The sequence below is a fragment of the Xyrauchen texanus genome, chromosome 5 (assembly GCF_025860055.1).
Source record: "Xyrauchen texanus isolate HMW12.3.18 chromosome 5, RBS_HiC_50CHRs, whole genome shotgun sequence".
NCBI classification, from domain to species: domain Eukaryota; kingdom Metazoa; phylum Chordata; class Actinopteri; order Cypriniformes; family Catostomidae; genus Xyrauchen; species Xyrauchen texanus.
Window position 1 is genome coordinate 41,384,239 of NC_068280.1, and position 19,502 is coordinate 41,403,740.

Below are 19,502 nucleotides of genomic sequence, written 5' to 3' on the forward strand. Positions count from 1 at the left end.
AATCGTTTGGCAGCAGTGCAGTAAATAAAATCATACAGATATTGGTCAGGAGCTTCAGATAATGTTCACATCAACCATCAGAATGGGGAAAAAGTGTGATATCAGTGATTTGGACCGGTATGATTTTAGTGCCAGAAGGGCTGGGTTGAGTAACTGCTGATCTCCTGGGATTTTCACGCACAACAGTCTCTAGAATTTACTCCGAATGGGGCACACAATGGGGCCTCAGCTAAAACGCTGAAATACCAAGTTTCGAAAACAAAACAAACAAAAAAAATCAAAACATCCAGATAGAGGCAGTTCTGTGGATAGAAATGAGTGAGTGGTGAGAGAAGCCAGACTGGTTTGAACTGACAAAGTCTACGGTAACTCACAACCACTCTGTACAATTGTGGTGAAAAGAATAGCATTTCAGAATGCTATTCTGAGATGCGGGTTGGCGCAGTTTTGGCGGCAGGAGGGTGCCTACACAACATTAAGCAGGTGGTTTTAATGTTGTGGCTAATAATTATATAATGAAATTATGAAAAATAATGGAAAATATGATTCTGTAAAATAAACCTAAAAAATTAAATAAAAAAACATATTAAGACACTGGGATATTCTATAAGACCTGTTGTTTAGGGAAAAGTAATTACCGGAAAAATGTGCGTTACAAGAAGTTTTGCAGTATAGCAACATTTCTGCAATGTTGTAAAATATGTAGGCCTATTTACAAAAACCGGACATCTGTTGCATTAAATATAGTAGGCCCACGTGGGATAAAAACGTTATGACGATCTTCTCATGAGGAGGGAAATGTTTTACAATGCAGTTGTGTTTGCTGGCTTGTTACACAAAAACCTCCTTGCAACGTTCTGAGAAGGTTAGTTTATGGTTTAAAAAAAATTTAATAAAAAAGAACGTTGCTACAACGTTATGGGTTGGCAAATAAAAACAACAATAATAATAATAATAATAATAATAATAATAATAATACAAATACCAAATGGGAATTACACTAATGTTAGGGGATAAGCGCATATGGATATTGGATATTAGGTTGATACATTTCTGGTTGGGATAACAAAAACGCAGACTTTACGCGCGAGATGTAAAACATAATTATTCACGTGGGCATATAGCTGTTTGCGCGCGTGAGCAAGTTTTTCCACTCATTCATATGAACAAACGATTCGACACACGGCTTAAGTTCAAATGAAGATGGCAGATGACGAGTCACTAGCGCGTGAGAAAATATCGCACCATAATCAGGGAAAGCGAGTGACACAAATAGGATTTAAAAATGCACTTAAGCAGTTGTGTGGCCCATATTGGACAGCTGAACCAAAGATTAGTCCTCGAAAATGAATGAATGTTATATAGTCTACCTTATAGTAAGATCTATGCTAATTGTATTTGTAAATCAATGAGGCCAACTAATAAATGCATCTTTCCTGAGTCTACACAAATATGACAAACAGACATTTTAGAGGCTTGAGATAAGTAGTGGTGGATAATAAGTGAATTAATTGTTTAAAATACGGACAGACGTAGAGTGAAAGTTCAGTTCGAGCTAGTCTTAAATTATGCGCTCTCGTCCTTTGTTGATGCGCGCTTAGGAGAGAGAGAGAGAGAGAGAGAGAGAGAGAGAGAGAGAGAGAGAGAGAGAGAGAGAGAGAGAGAGACCCTAAAAGGCGGAGTCATCCACTTCCTTTCTCCCCTTCATTTAATTGGGATCTGTAGTGGCTCTGTGTTTAATGGTCAGTCGCAGAGACAAGGGGAAGCCCTATATTTGGGAGAAGCGTTTGTCTGAAGCCGGGGCTCTAAAGAGGGGCTTTGCTATTTTGGGTTAGTCTGTCAAAGAATATCTTCAGACAGCCGGAGACTGATAGGCTCTCCAGACGGAGGTTGTGCTCCAGTCTCTTGATGCGCGCAAAAGATTTATCCTTAGTGACGGAGGGATATGTGCTTTTTGGTTTACTGACATTGCCTACTTTATGTTGCTGTGCTCTCTTAATTTTTAAAGACTTGATTTTTTATACATTGGAACATTTCTGAATATGTTTTTATGGTTTTTGAGATGTTTTTGAAACAGTAACAACGCACTCAAAGCATTGAGGCAGCTCAACAAAAGAAGCGACAATCATCCTGGGAGTTTATTTCTGTGCCTGCAAGATTTTTTTTTTTTTATATTTTTTTTTAAACCCAACATGGATACCAACAAAGACAAAGTCTTCTGTGTCTTTTTATTCAAACTTGCTGTGCTTGTGACATTAGCGTGGCATGCCTCAGCTAAAACGCTGAAATACCAAGTTTACGAAGAGCAGAAGGTCGGCACAGTGATCGCCAGACTCAGAGAAGATGTTGCTGATGTTTTAGCGAAACTTCCGAGCTCCATTCCGTTGCGCTTTAGAGCCATGCCGCGCGGCAGCGCATCTCTCCTCGCCGTGCGCGACCAGGACGGAGAGATTAGCATCAGGAACAAAATAGACCGCGAGAAACTATGTGAGAAGAATCTAAACTGCACTATCGAATTTGACGTTCTGACCCTCCCCACGGAACACCTACAGCTGTTCCACATTGAAGTGGAGATTTTGGACATCAACGACAACGCGCCACAGTTTGCCCGCTCCGTCATTCCCATAGAGATTTCCGAAACCGCTGCTGTGGGCACGCGCATTCCCCTTGACAGTGCCACTGATCCAGACGTCGGGGAGAACTCTTTGAGCACGTACTCTCTGACCCCATCTGACTTTTTTAAGATTGATATTCTAACTAGAACCGATGGCGCGAAGTACGCGGAGCTCGTTGTGCTCAAAGAACTGGATAGAGAGGTGCGAGCAAGCTTTGAACTCCAGCTCACAGCCTCAGACAGGGGCGTTCCCCCAAAATTTGGAAAAACGCTCCTTAAAATCAGCATAGCTGACTCGAACGACAACAATCCTGTCTTTGCAAAGCCATCTTATGTGATAAATTTGCTTGAAAATTCACCTTTAGGCAGTCTGCTTATTGATCTGAATGCCACTGACCCAGATGAAGGCACCAATGGAAAAATCCAATATTCTTTTAGCAGTCATGTTTCCCCCAAAATTTTAGAAACATTTAAGATTAATTTAGATAATGGTCAGCTAACGGTGATGAGAAAAGTGGACTTTGAAGCTACAAATTCTTATGACATAGATGTTCAAGCTCAAGATATGGGCCCTAACTCTATGCCTGCACACTGTAAAGTCATAATCAAAGTGGTGGATGTGAATGACAACAAACCAGACATCAGTATTAACCTGATGTCCACAGGGAATGAAGAGATTGCTTATATATCAGAGGCAGCTCCATTAGATACATTTATAGCTCTGGTGAGGGTAGATGACTTGGATTCTGGGTTGAATGGAGAGGTGGAATGTCGACTCCATGGCCAGGGTCATTTCAGACTACAGAAGACATATGAGAAGAACTACATGATCCTTACTAATATCACTCTGGACAGAGAGAAGAGGTCAGAGTTCAGCTTGACTGTAATAGCTGAAGATAAAGGCTCTCCGGGTCTATCTACCATCAAACACTTTACTGTTCAAGTCCAGGATGAGAACGACAATGCACCAAGGTTTGAGAAGAGCAGGTATGAGATTTCCAAGGGGGAGAATAACTCACCTGGAGCATACCTGTTCTCTGTGCGGGCCTCAGATCCAGACCTAGGCCCAAATGGACAAGTGAGCTACTCTATACTTGAAAGTATGATCCATGGAAGCTCTGTCTCCACGTATGTCACCATTGACCCTTCTAATGGAGACATTTATGCCTTGCGTACTTTTGATCGTGAATACATAAGTCAGATCTCATTCCAGGTCCAGGCTCGGGATTCCGGAAGTCCTCCGCTTCTCAGCAATGTGACTGTTGCATTGACTGTCTTGGATGAGAATGATAACAGGCCGGTCATCATGATGCCACAGCTTTGGAACCACACAGCTGATGTTCCACTGTCCAAATATGCAGAGGTGGGCGACGTGGTCACTGTTGTCAGGGCAATAGATCGTGATGCTGGTGCCAATGGTGACATTTCATGTTCTATCTTAGGGGGAAATGAAGCAGGTTACTTCGATATGGACGCTAAAACGTGTGAAATTCGTACCAATGTTAGTATGCAAGAAGTTCCTCTGGACCATGTGGAACTGGCCATTCTAGTACAGGATCTTGGAAAACAACCACAAAGCACCAGAGCTCTACTGAGGCTTTCACTCTATGAAAACAATGAGAATCACATGAACCCCCACCTGACGGGTGGAGGAACCAGAGAGAACCCTCTAAATGTCTCCATGATAATCAGAATCTCTCTTGGGGCAATCTGTGCCATTCTGCTGATTATTATGGTGGCCTTTGCCCTTCGATGCTCCCGTGAGAAGAAGGACACTCACTCTTACAACTGCAGGGTGGCAGAGTCCACCTACCAACAGCACCCTAAAAAACCATCACGGCAGATCCACAAAGGCGACATCACCTTGATGCCCGCTGTCAATGGGACCCTCCCAATCCGGGCACACCATCGCTCGCCCACCTCCTCACCCGGGCCTGAACGGGCTCTCATGGTCAGCCGACAGAGCCAGCACAGTCACCAATCACTGAACAGCTTGGTCACCATTTCCTCCAATCACATCCCTGAGAATTTTGTCCTGGAACTTACACATGTCACACAGCCTGTGGAGGTAAAAATGCATGCTTGTAACTGCAACAATATAATGATATTAACCTTCGTAAAGTGCTTGTGAATTATCTGTTATACTCAGTGTCATCATATTTTCATTCATTTTCATCCGTTAACATTCGTGTCATGGTATGGTGTTTGTGTGCTAACACGATTTTCATGTTCATTTTTGTGTTTGTGTGTGTGTGTGAATGAGTGTTGTCATCCATCAGTATTTATTTTTTATTTATGTCATCTGTTTTTGCTGTAGCAAGTCTCACAGCTCCTCTCAATACTCCATCAGGGTCAGTATCAGCCGAGGCCCAGCTTCAGAGGAAACAAATACTCTCGCAGCTACAGGTAAACTTACAACCAACAAATACTATGCTCCAAGCTCCAAGCTCCAACTCCTTATATGGGCATGATGTGCTCTAAATAGTATGCTAGAGTAGATGGGTAGTGATACTCAACCTGTTGTGGGGTGCTGGTTCGATCGGATTGGATGATAGGTATTCTAAAATGTTTGTGGTAGAATAGGACAGAACTTCCCTGTTGCCGTGGTCACCCACGTTCGCAGATCCTGATTGGACTGCTTCTCACATGAGGTCATAGCTTGCTTCTGTGCTTTTTTCCATTCCTCTCATCTGCATTTTGTTCTTGGATCATGTCATTTTATCCTGTGCATATTGTTGTGACCATTGTTTCATACAATGACACATTTCAATATCATGTTGATGATTTAGAAACATACTGGCATTAGTGTATGGTTTTGCCTTTTTGTCCTGCATGCCTCTGCTCATATGAATCCAATCATATTTAAGGGCCATGTCAGGGTGTATAATAAATGCATAGTGCCAAAGAAACAGCATGGGATAGGTCACTGTTTATATCATAGTATATAAAGGTTACTGTCTATTTCAATTTGAAAGATTATTTACTGGTGCATATAATAGGTGGGGCATGTTCTTGTCTGCTCTGCATACAGTATTCATGTTCATAGATTGTATGCAATGCATAGACATGATTATTGTATAATCTGTATTGAGTAAGTTACAGTAGATGACTATGCAGATCTAAGAAATCATTTATTTGTATCATTCAGGATATATTTGTTATTTTTTCAATTTCTCAAAGTTAAATAGAGGTTTTCTGTAGATTTTGAAATTTAGTGATTTATTTTAAATGCACATTTTTATATTGTTGACATATAGTGACCTTACTATGGATATATCTCTTGCAAATAACTCAGCATTGCTTTCAACATGTAACTATGTGTGTTGTTTGTGTGAATGTGTACAGGTACGCCCTCCAGGACATGGATAAGTTTAGTCTAAAAGATAGTGGGCGTGGCGACAGTGATGCAGGCGACAGCGACTGTGAGATGGGCCGCGATTCGCCCATTGACCGGTTGCTAGGCGACGGCTACGGAGACCTCTTCCACAGTGATGGACACCACCGTCTCCACCCAGGTAAGAAAAGTTCTCAGATTGGTCTTAATAGTTCCTCTTGTGCCCATGAAGAGCACCTTTTATCACCCTGAATTATGACATTCATCAGCTTGATTGCAATGATTACATAGCTCATTAACCGAAGTGGTTTCTTACATGCAGTAATGTCTAAGGTAAGTTACATTTATTACATTGTGAACAGGTGCAGTCAAGGTATTAATTAAATAACCTTTTACTATTTTTCTTGAGCTGAACTTCATATTAGTGCAGACTGGCTGTGCTTTTATACTCAATATGCACATAAAAATGGATGGATAACTCAAAAATGAAAATTATGTAATTATTTACTCATCCAAATTTTGTTCCAAACCTGTATGACTTTCTTTATTTCATGAAACACAAAAGGAGATGTTAAACTCAGTGTATTGCAAAGGTCTAACAACCTCATTCACCATGTACGTACTTTCATTGTATTAATTAAAAAAGCAGTGTCAACATTGTTAAACATTTCTCCTCGTGTGTTCCATGTATGAAAGAAAGACATATGGTTTTGGAATGATGATATAAATGGTGATAGAATTTTCATTTTGGGTAACCCAAAAAGCAGTGTTGGGTGTAATGTGATAAAAGTATGTTACGTAATCAGATTACTTTTTTCGAGGAACAAGTAAAGGAATGCAAGATTGTTTTATTTTAGACCATAATATCAGCGATACTTTTTAAATAAAGTAACGTGTTGCTTTTTTACTCTAATGCATTGCGCAAACATCGGGGAGGAGAGGTAGTGCATGATTGGCATTGTAGTTCTATAGAGTGTGAAGCCAGAGACAATTTAGCAGAGACAAATCACTTCTATTTAAATGAATGGGAGAAACTGGAACACCCAATAAAGGAGCTCTAGTGCCCAACAGTCAATAGATGTAGAAAGGAAGTCCCGCCTTGCAGATAAAAGAGCCAATACATTTTTAGATACAGACATCGCCTGTCAATCAACTTTCTAACACAAATGCGCATTTAGTGTTTTAGCGTAATATGAGGTCAACATTTGGTTGAGTGAAACGCGATTGATTCATGTGTTAATACACACTGCATATAAACATCAGTAAATTAATTTAGGCAGAGGGATTATAATATTAGTCTTCCACCAGCCACAACATGATACACAGGGTGAAATACTTGCGTAATTCACGGACTTAAGCAGCCAAACTTTTCCATGTTAGAGCTTCCTGTAACTGGGACAATGGGATGAGAAAAGACACTGGATCAGTCTCCGAGAACGCAGAGAAAATATCTTAGTTTCGAAAAATATTTGACATTTTGTTTTATAAGAAACAAGTAGTTAGATACATGACATTTTTATGACAATTTGGTAGCATTAAAAAACTATTCCTTTCAAGTTGTATCAACATGGACCTTTGAAGTTGTGGCGTCTGTACACACCATCGATCAACTCAAAATTAAGCATGCACTGAGATGACTTAAGAGAAAATTATATATGGGCATTCCCCACTGAATTTTATCCTGACTTTTGAAAAACATCTTTGGGGCTGCCCCTAATAGTTGACCAAACATTAGTAGATGAGAAGAGGCGAGGTCGACCAAATTTTTATTAGTCGGTTGGTCGCAGAAAGAAATAAAAAACTCTACAGGACATGGCGAAGTCACGCAGTCCGTGACGGACAGATAGTTAACACAGCTGGTCCATGTGATAATTATGTTGGGCAGGAAATCCAAACGTTAATGTTAGCCACTTTACATGGGCGCTCGCTCTAACGTTAACCTAGAAATCATGTTATTTTTTGACCATCATCTTTTGCAATGTCAATCTGTTTCATCACCCATACCCAAAACGTATGTGTGTGGATGTGGGGATTGGGATGATATTTCCATGTATTCATTCTGAGTGACGGTACCATGTTTTCAAAATCTGAACTGAAGAAAATTCACAGTAATTGCTTTCACAATGCAGTTTAAACCCCCCTTCCTCTCTCTCTCTCTCCCTCTCTTTCTCTCCCCAGAGGGTTGCTTTTTCAGCCCCACTCTTTCTCTATTATAGAGAAAAATAAATGAAACCATGAGCATCGATTAGAGAGATTCACCCATTCCTCATCAAATTAGTTTATAGTAATTTTTGTTCAGGTGATTTGTCCCCACCCCAGTGTTTCAGCTTATTCCAGTTTGTCCCCTCCTTTTGTTCCCTTTTTGCTGCTTTGTCTTTAAAATTCAAATTCAGTCATATCTGATTCGTGTGAGGCGACATTGCCAAAGAAATTAATGATAATCCAGCACAACAAAGGATGTCAAGATGCTCAAAAGAAGCTAGAAATGAAAGATTGACAAACTCTTTCTCTTCTCAAAGCTTCTCAAACCCTCCCTAACTCACCCACCGAAATAATTTCTCTAACTTCCAAACCTTATCATCCCTCTTCGTTTTCCCATATTTCTCATTCCTCCATGCTTTCTATCATGTCCCCTTTGTTCTCCTTACTTTCCCTCTCTATTTTTCACAAGCCCAGAAGAACATTTTCATTGCTCAGGAGACTAAATGGAGTACTTACATGTATAATTGACATATACATTTGATCTTTTAACTTTTTGAGGTTTCTCCTAAAATTCCTTTTGAAAAAATTAAAATAGACACAAATGAGGCAATGGTTTATTTACAGTAAGAGTATAGAGGTATAAAAATTATGTTACATAATGTTAGATAACTTAGATTTGAGCATTGTTTGAGATGTTGTGATCTGTTCTGAAATTCTATAGTGGAGACATTACTTGTCTTTTTCTCGGGATAAAAAGCTGAAAAGCAGGAGACTTAAGCAAAAATCTGCAATTTCTCTCAATTTAATCGTATTTCACATGACTGTGGCTGCATTTTTGCAAAATGATATTATGTGCGTCTTACACGTATCGCGGCAGTACCAAGGTGAACTGTCCACTGAGTGGTGCTAAACGATATGCGCAATGCAACGATATTGATGGAAGCCTGATTTACGATCCTGTCACCAGAGCTCACGGCCCCGTTGACGTGGGCTCACGGATAGAGCACAGCGCAACTTCAGGCTACAGTCACTGCGCGCACATCCGTGTCTCACATGAGAATCACATTTAGCGCTTATAAATCAAGATGAATATGATAGGGTTGCTGCATTGCCTGATGGAAATGAATATGGACATGGTTGGCAAGACAATTTCAAAATAAAGGTGCATTTTAAAACAAATATACATCTACAGTATGTTTACGTGTTGAATCAATGGATCGTATCATTGGTGATTTGATCGATGTATCGATCCAGCTCAATGGATCCTTACATCCCTACAGCTCACAGAATTTGGGTGAAAACAGACCAAAATGTTGCTCCCTTTTAACTGTATACCTTGCCATTGCATTTCTAGCTTGATTAGACTTCCTAGTGCTTGACGCATGTACACAACACTAATTGGTGCTAGGAAGTGTAATAGAGCTTGAAATTATGAACGTTATGGAGACTGCTGATGTCAAGTTTTACTGTGAAAAAGGAGTTACATTTTGGACTTTTATTACAAAAAATATATTGGATTGCTTCAGAAGACATGAATTAAACCACTTTACCTTTATCCCTTTATGTTATTATTGGTGCTTGAAAGTTTGGTCACCATTTACTTGCATGGTATGGACAAACAGACATTAAATCTCCATTAAAATATCTCAGTTTGTGTTCCATGGAAGAAATAAAGTCATATGAGTTTGAGACAAAATAAGGGTAAGAGTAAATGTTGAGAGAATTATAATTTTGGGTCAATTATTTCTTTAAGGTTTTAAATCAACAAAACCTACCTACCTACCTTAAACCTAACAAACTAGTATCATAAAAAGCAAATGTGAGGTGAAAAGCTCAACTGCTGAAGCAATCATGCCATTTTGTGTTGCTTATATGACACCTTAAGCTTACACGTTGACTCGCATGCTCTTTAGGACTTGTATCCCTGTTCTATGCATCACAAGTGCAATGCTCGATCAGTTGAGCTGATGAGCAATTTGAACAAACTTATATAGTTGGTTATGTAAAGCCATTGTTCAAATGTATTGTCTAATAAGTCATGCTACAGTAAAAGTGTTCTGATGTCATAGTTTGAGGAACAAGGCCAGTACACTGCAAAAAATATTTTCAAGGCAAATATTTTTGTCTTGTTGTCCAGTTAAAATATCAAAACATTCTTAAAACATGTTTTATTTACTTGACAAGCAAACTGGCATACTATTTTAAATGTTGTTTTGAGAGAATTCTAATAACATTTAGTGAGATATATGCTTAAAACAAGAAAAAAACTAAAACTGTTTGCCATTTGGGTAAGAAAAATAAACTTAATTCAAAAGAGAAAACAAGTTTATTTTACTTACCCCATTGACAGGTTTTTCTTGTTTTAAGACTTAATATATTATCCCAATTTTGCTTGAGAAGTAAATAAACCACATTTTAAGAATGTTTAGATGAGGAAAACAAGACAAATATTGCCGTGTAGTGGGCCTAAGTGTTTATCAACTGATAATGTGTCCTCTTGTGATTTGTGTGAAATATATTCAAGTAATTTTTGTTGTAGTGCCTCTAGTGTTCAAATCACCAAGAAACTTCCGTTATATTTACAAGGCACAGAAAGATAATTTGCAAAAATGTAGGCATAGTAATGTGATTCTATGAAACAAGGTAACAATTCTGTCTGGGAGAAACAACTTATATTTTAAAGAAAGTATGTGTAAAACTCTCTCTCTCTCTCTTTCTCTCACAGTAGTCATGAGGTTGTGTACGGAGGAGTGCCGTGTGTTGGGTCACTCTGACCAGTGCTGGATGCCATCCCAGGCATCCTCAGATTACCGCGCTAACATGTACATCCCTGGCGAGGAAAGCAGGCCTCAGGTCCTTGAGGAGGACCAGCAGTCAGTCGACTCAGCTAAGAAGAGCTTTTCCACCTTTGGAAAGGAGAATGAGGAGGAATGTGGCAGCTCACTGCTGTCAGAAATGAACAACGTTTTCCAACGTCTCCTGCCAACTTATACTGAGGTCAGAGAGATCGACGAATGTGCTGCCCCGTCCCCTTCTTCCATTGCAATGGAGATCAGGAAGGGCTTCCTGCCAGGTAAGGCGTCAGCATCAAACTCAGCCTACCCACAGGGCGTGGCCTTGTGGGCAGCCAATACTCACTTTCAGAACCCTGGCAGTGCTGTGATGAGCGGACATGGCTCGACCAATCACACAGCATCTCAGGTGCATTTAAAATGGCTGCCGGCAATGGAGGAAATTCCAGAGAACTATGAAGAGGATGACTTGGAGAGCGTGTTCAGCCAGCGACAGGGAAAACGCAATGACACGAGACACGAAGTTGTCGACGCTAGGAACTGGTTGCTGAAATGAACAAATTACTTCAACAGAGCTAAACAACAACCAGTTAAAGAACGTCTCCCTATCTCATTCTTTTGCTTTCACTCATTTTCAGAGTGACTTAATCATTTAAAGAACGAGGGAGGGAGAGAGTGAGTTCAGCGCTGTAGCCTTGATCGAGTCGCATGTGAAAATGTGTTTGTTAATATTGTTTATTTCAGAATTGGTACTGACTTTTTGGTCTATTCGTATAAAAGTGAACACAATGTGATTGTAACTTCCTTTTTATTTCTCTGTTTTTTACCTTGTATATATATATATGTATGTGTGTGTGTGTAGTATATATATATATATATATATATATACTTGTACAGAAAGCAATACAAATGTCTATTTTTATACAGTATTTCACTGCACGTATGGAAAATTTAACCAAGATTTGTTTGTACACTTGAAAATTTTTAATATACGTGTGTATGCGTGCGAGAGAGGATGTTTCTAATCAATACAGATTTCACAATGAATACAAACTTTTGTTGGTGGTCCAATTCTATGTTATTAATGTGAACAACAAAATAGTCCCACCAGTGCTAATATCTGTTGACTGTGAAATGTCTCTTGGGACCTCTTTTTCAACAGTAATGATTTTTCAATTAAATAAAACACTTATCTAACAATCTTTTGTTAGATTAAATAAAACACATTTGGAAATATCTCTTAAATGCTGTCTGTTTTTCTTTTATTATTTATCCTGCAACAAATCATTCTATCGATCATAGATTTAATTGTTATTTTTTTCCCTTTGGGAAACCAGTATTCACAAGCTTTCATTATGAAAGCATATTTTACTGTTAGCCTTGGAACCTGTTTGAAAAATGAATCAAACCTCATCTCACTTACTTTTCACTCCCAAAAACGTGCATCTTCTTCGTGTACTGTAACTTAAACACATCTGCTATCAATCGGAGCTCCCCCTCTTGAGCAGAGTTGGTATTGCAGTTAAAAATAATAATAATAATGACATGTCCAGTAGGAGTGCTAATCATCAAATCCCCCTTGCTCATAAAAATTAAAAATAAATGTAAATACACATTTGATCTAGAAATAACATTTTGATAATATGTCTGATCAGGCAACCCTCTTCACTTTGCTGTCTTCAAAAACCCAGAAGGGTGTCATTTTGCTCTGATTACCCAGCTATAACTCAATGTCATTAGCTATGAGGGTTTACATAAAACCATGCCATGCCCCCAAAATTTTATACCAAGCTACCCCTGATTAGCAAGAACACACATAGTATATGACATGGGCCACTTGATCTTTCAGACAAAGATGAACAATGAGCAGTATCTCAGATTATGTTTGTGTGATGGGGTACATTATATTTTTGAGTCCGTCTGATGCTGTATGCGTGTTTATATATGTGTTTGCTTGTGTTCTGTGTTTATATGTGTGTGGTTAACACCTGTCTGCATGTATAATTTAACAGCAGGCATCTGTTTGGTATTAGTAATCTGGAGTGCAGCCAGTCGCTGTGACACAGTGTGAATGATCTACACTAGCCTGACCACAACATAGTGCAGCCATTATCTACACAAGCGCACCCACACACAAACGCACACACACAGACACATCATTGATTTTACTTTTATTATTCCTTGTATTTGACTCTGTGCTCCTTCTGCAAACAACTGCAAAGTGGCAAGCACTATCCATTCTCATACATTCACCTCTTTCAGTATTTGGCTTTTCCTGCTGTCAATTCCTGTTCTGGTTGCCAGCTCGCTGCACAAGTGTTTGTAGCTTGCTGTATTTCTTCTTCTTATACATTCATTGTTTTATCATTTGCCATTTTGCCATGTGCTTCAGGTTGTTCTGCTTTTCTACTGTTCAACTGCATGTATTTTACCAGGCGCACCTGTTATCTCTCCTTTTATTCCCCCCACTTGTCTACTGTGTGCATTCGTTTCTCCACTTTGTTTTACACTGATTATTGAGTCAATCTCAATCATCTACTGATAAGGAACCACATCAATCTCAAACCCTGACTGCTCAAGAACAACCATTACAACAACAAGTATTGTGGTAAGTCATGGCATCTGCTCATGTTGTCTATTTCTGCATTGCATGCCACATGTTTTCTATAGCTTCTTCAGCAGTGAGGGATTCACATGTGATTAAAATAAGAAATTTGTCAGGCTGATAGAGAAGGTTAATGAGTTAGTGAAACGTATTCGAACTCTAGTGGAGGTCAGTGAGAAATGGAAGCCGGTAGAAACTGTTTCAGATGTGGGTAGTACAGCAAGCTAATCAGCCAAGGAGAGGGATAAAGACGAGCCGGATGCGGCAGTTTAGGAGAGAGAGAGCAACACGCAGCTCATCCGGTTCCCACCTCCTCCTTAACCACATTACCCCCCTGTTACATGGGTGCTGAAATCTGGGAAGGAAGAGGGATACACTGTCATGGAATTCTCACCACTGCCGTCCGCCCAAAGGAGAAGTCATGGCCATCCGCGATGGATGGAGGGGCTCCCTGCCGGCCGCCTGGAGCAGTGAAGCTGCTGCCAGGGGAGGAAGGGCTCGCTACCGGCCACCAGAATAAAGAGAGGTGTTCCATCCACCAGCGGTCGGAGGACTCACTTCTGTCCACCTGGGGAGGAGCGGCTGTTGTCTACCAGAGGGTGGAGGAGTGGTCGAGGACCAGGCAACAGTGTGTCTGGGAACCGACAAGCATTTTTTTTCTCTCTCTCCTCTCTCTCTCTCTCTCTCTCACTGTCGCTCCTTATAACTCTTTCCCTCTCGCCCTTTCCCTCCCCTTGTATCCCTCCCAGTTTTCGAGGAAGGCGGGGATAGCCTGCCGACAGGCGCGGCTGGAAGGGCAATGTACGGTTGTGTATGGAGGAGTGCTATGTGTTGGGTCACTCTGACCAGTGCTGGATATATTAATCAGAAATAATATTGGAACTATGCAATCAAATGTGACAGCACCTCAGAAAACAGTTTCTCATAAATTTTCTCATGAGAAACTTCATTGCTATCCATTGCTGCCATAGGTCATGAAGAGCATTGGTCATTAATCTTACAGTTTATTAAAAAAAAAAAATTTAAACACTGGACCTTGACACTTACTTAGTTTTCTAATCTTAATCCATGACCTGCACTACATATAAATAACTAATACTGGCATTATATTCATTCTGGTTAGCCAGAGGGGAACTGGCCCCCACGGTGAGCCTGGTTTCTCCCAAGGTTATTTTTCTCCATTAACCAACATCTTATGGAGTTTTGTGTTCCTTGCCACATTTGCCTTCAGCTTGTTTACAGGGGTCCTAAGTACAATTATTATTTAATATTTATACACAATTTACAATCATATTTAATCAAACTACACAATGTTCACTCTAAGACTTTATAGATATTACATTTTCATATTTTCTTATAAATGATTTTCTGTAAAGCTGTTTTGAAAAGATGTGTTGTGAAAAGCGCCATACAAATAAAAACTGACTTGACTTTACTTTTGTTACTGCAATTGTATGGTCTATCATTGTATGGTATGGGCAGTGAATAATGAAATCTGACTACAGATCTTGGTGGAAGCTGCTTTGACTCGGATAACCGAGGATGGTTCTCCTCCCTGATACATTGACATTAAACCTAAAGTCTAAACATAGCAAGTGCAGTTAACCTGAAACATGCTCTGTACAATTAGTAAATTGCTTTTCATACAAGTGTTGGCTGCACTGAAGATAAATATCATCATAAAAGGATATCAGTGTTGCCAAGTCTGCTTATAATACTCAACTTTGGGCTTCTTCTTTTTTTAAGTCACTTTAAAAAAATCATGGGTCGCAGGTTGCCGTTTTTTAGGGCTTGTTTTCAAAAATATGGTTGCTTGTAAGGAAAATCTGTTTTATTACATTTATTGTAGATGTTTTCTCCAATGCATTGATTGACACTGTCTACTCACAGCCTCACAATAATATCAGTCCCCACGTGGACCAATCCCACCCCCTCCTCCGCCTCATTGGAGAAAAATCATATTGTATCCGGGGTTGGGAGGGGTACTTTTGAAATGTATTCCACAACAGATTACAGAATACATGCTGGAAAATGTCATTTGTAACAAATTTTGTTGGGATACTCAAGATTCTAAATACTTTGGATTACTTCTTCAGCACTGGTAGATTTTTTCACTTGTTCTGACAAACAAAAAAACCTCACACAGTACAGTAAGACAAAATACACATGTTTAAAATACATTCTCCTAAATATCTAATGCAGTGTTGTTTCTAAAACAAGATAAATTAAATGAATATTGTTTTAAGGATTTGTTTCATATTTTTACATGAACAAAATACAAAAAAAATTATTAAGAATAAGATATTTGCCCTAATATCAAAGGGGTTTCTAGAAAAAGAAATTATGATCCAATGTGAATTTTCTTGATAAAAAAAAAATGAACGTGCCTGGTAACATGTGCATATAAAATGTATAGAAATAGCATTTTAGCTTAGCGCAAAGATGACAATTTACACAAGGTTTATTTCTATTTCTTCTGCTCTAAACTTACTTCAATGTCTGCTCGTATGAATGTCGAAAGACATCGTACACATCGTAAGAAAGTGTTTCACCGCTGTTCAAATGCACTTTGGATGGCATCATTATCCGTATACATTTTTCCATATGAAAGGACTAAATATTAAATGAAACAAATGACAATAAATTGCAAAGTAATCTCTTCAGTTATCAAAATACTTTTTGAATGTAACTGTATTCTAATTAACAATTATTTAAATTGTAACTGTAGTGGAATACAGTTACTTATATTTTGTATTTTAAATATGTAATCCCGTTACATTACTCCCCAACCCTGGTTGTATCCAAGCAGCATGCATAAACTGCCGCCTGTATCATCTCTTCTCTAGCTTTTCCAAGACTTTCTATCCTGTCGTACATAAACTGTAGGAGCTGTTCATTCAGGTACAATCATCTATTCTTTTTTTTTTTACATATCTTTTTTCTGGTTCCTCGCACCATCGCACACGCAGATCTTGCTTCTATCAATACATATCAGTTTGGTATTGTACTCCCACGTTAAATTCCATAACTTTTCGCCCCTCTTGTTAAAAATAAAGTGTCATAGCGGGTAACACTCTCGCTCATGTTGCTGACCTGTACTTTCCAGCCCTATACTGCTATTTATCTGCCTGAAAATCCTCATCCGCTAGAGGCCAAAAGTGCGCAAGGTATGGATGTTATATAAAGGAGGTATGAGAAACCAATATGTTTTCAATATGTTAAATAACCATAGTGTTAATTAAAACTGTATTATTATAACTGTAAGACAATAATACATATGTAGAACAACCAGTTTTAGTGTTTGAATAAATCATATATCTCACTAAACACTGTGTGAAAATTTTATAACAATTTTCTTGATAATCTCATTCCAAACTGGATAATTATTATTATGATGGATATAGATGTGATATTCTATGATATGGTACCTCTATGATATTGCATTCTATAATTTTTTTTTACAGAATGTTAACTTGATAGTCGAAATACATGGACATACGTCAGATTAAACCTGAAATAGGAATGTGTTTCAGTCACCATGCACATATAGTTTAGAGATGATTAAGAGACATTTAAAATGTTACAAATGACTTTTTATATTTAAATAAATGTTTTATTCTTAAAATTGTCTGTTTGCCCAAGAATCCTCTTGCGGTAATACAGAAGCTGCTAGTTTTGGACCTGTGAGGAGTCTGCTTCTCAAACTGAAGACTGTGATTTACTTGTCTTTTTGTTGTGCACCTGGCCTTCCACTTCCCTGTCTGTCCTGGTTAGAGATTATTATTTCAAAACAGTAATGCATAGAATAGACTTTATCTCTGTAAAAAAATAGACTTTTATGATAAAAATCGAATTTCAGGAGAAATATGTTTCTTTTTGCCTTTTTTTTAAAACCAAAATTTGACTTATAATTGTAAAGCAACTTGTAAGTACCTCACACAAATATTGATTCTAATGAAACCATGGTTTTACTACAGTAATATTGTAGTAGTAACCATGGTTAAATGTGTGGTATTTATGGTTTAACTAAATACCATGGTTAAACTATAGATACTCTAGTGAAACCATGGTTCATTTTTGTAAAGATAAACAAAAAAGTCTAATAATTTTCTGTTTAGGGCCACAAATGTATTTTTTTTTATTTGAATTATGACTAAAAATGATATTTTAAACTACCCATTTTATCCCAAGAAATTGCCTTTTTTTTGTATAGAAGTATCGGTTTTGGGAACGGTATCTGCAATGCTGGATTTGAAATGATTGGTATTGGATTGAAAAGAAAATAGATAGAATCACCCATTCCTACACACTGGAGCCAATGAGGACCATCATGTTCATTTAGGCTACCTTGGGTTTCTCTGTTCAGCGGGTGTTAATTCAACTCGGGTCAGTCTAGCTTTCTTCCTCTCTGCTGAGTGTCACCTGCTGTATGAAGTTCCTGTTTTCCTGCTGTGTGAAGTTCCTGTTTTCCTACTGAGGGACTCTGTCTGGGTAAAGCTCATGGTAGAGAGAGACTCTGTATTTCAGTTAATCAATGATCTCAGCAACTGTAGCACTAAAGCAAAGACTAAATGGAAGACTGTGAATATTTGTTTTAATTTTATTTCTCTGATACATGTTTGATACATGTAGTGACCGGACACTTTTTCTGCCATCTTCCGGAAGTATTTATCCCATTCACGTCTTCCAAAAAAAGTCTAAGCCATGAACCATACCAACTAGCTTTGAGGTGAATCATGCCATTATAAACTGATTTGAAACAAAAAAAAGTATTTTAAAATCAGACAAAAGACAAAGGTACAAGACTGTGTACTTTTGTGAGGGCATGAACTACAATCCCATGGAGCATTGTGAATGATGTAATAAAATAAAAAACATGAAAAAATATTAAACTATCGGTTTAAGGTAGATAAGTATAGACAAAATATATTTTAATTTTATTGCAAAACATGCATATATTTACAAAAATAGTTTGGGAGTGTAAGAACTTCAACTAAATTAAGTACATCATGAAAGTGGGCGTTTGTTGCAGTGCTTGTTTGGTAAACTTTGTTGGTCACAGACCTCTTATTGGTGGAGCGTTTCTCATCAGTATCATGGATAGTGTAGTTCTTCACTAGGAATACTGAATTGTAAAAAAATGCCAGGATTTTAAGATTTAACAGTAATTTCTTACAATTAAAATTAACATTCTGGCAGGCTGAAGACAGGATCAGATGGAGACAAAGTAGTTGAAGTGTGAACCCAAGTGCATTTAATTTACAGTGCTGGTAACAGAACAAAACAATCATAAAAAACTAGACTTGACTAAGAATCAGATAGACTGAACAAGGAAAAAGAGTAACAACCAACAATACTCAACAAGAGACTAATGCAAACAAGAGGGCTTAAATACACTGACAAAGGAAACATCTGACAAAGACAACCAATGTCAAGACTTAATTAATAACAAGATAACAAGACTACTAAACAGGAAGTAATAACAAAACAGAACTGATAACAAGTTAACAAGGCAATAAACCAATGAGACACATGAACATGAGGGAAATAGGATATCAAAAGACAAGACACGGAACTTCAAACTAAGAGTCTTAAACTTAACCTAGTGACCTCTAGTGTCCGCTAGTGCAAATTTAAGATCAATGCAGACTGAATAATTTTCTGTCACAACACAACACATTACTGTGAAAAAAGACATTTAAATATCACACTGCATTATGGGAAAATAGCATTTTGTTTGATGTTCACTATTATGGTATTTAGTGTTTCCTTTGTATGGGACTTTCTCTAATTTATTTCTAGTAAAATTCGATTTAGTCCATCTCTTCCTCAATGCCTCACAGGCTCAATATATTGACCTCGCAATACAGATTGGTTCCACGTTCACTGTGCGGCCATGATGTGAACCAGAGTTCCACGTCATGGCCGCCGCCAAGCCAGAATTCCACGTCATGG

At 38.4% G+C, this 19,502-nt stretch overlaps 1 pseudogene; it reads left to right on the forward strand.

Annotated features, from left to right (window-relative positions):
• Positions 1 to 1,720: 1,720 nt before the first annotated feature.
• Positions 1,721 to 12,169, forward strand: LOC127644448 (protocadherin-18-like; annotated as a pseudogene).
• The last annotated feature ends 7,333 nt before the right edge of the window (positions 12,170 to 19,502 follow it).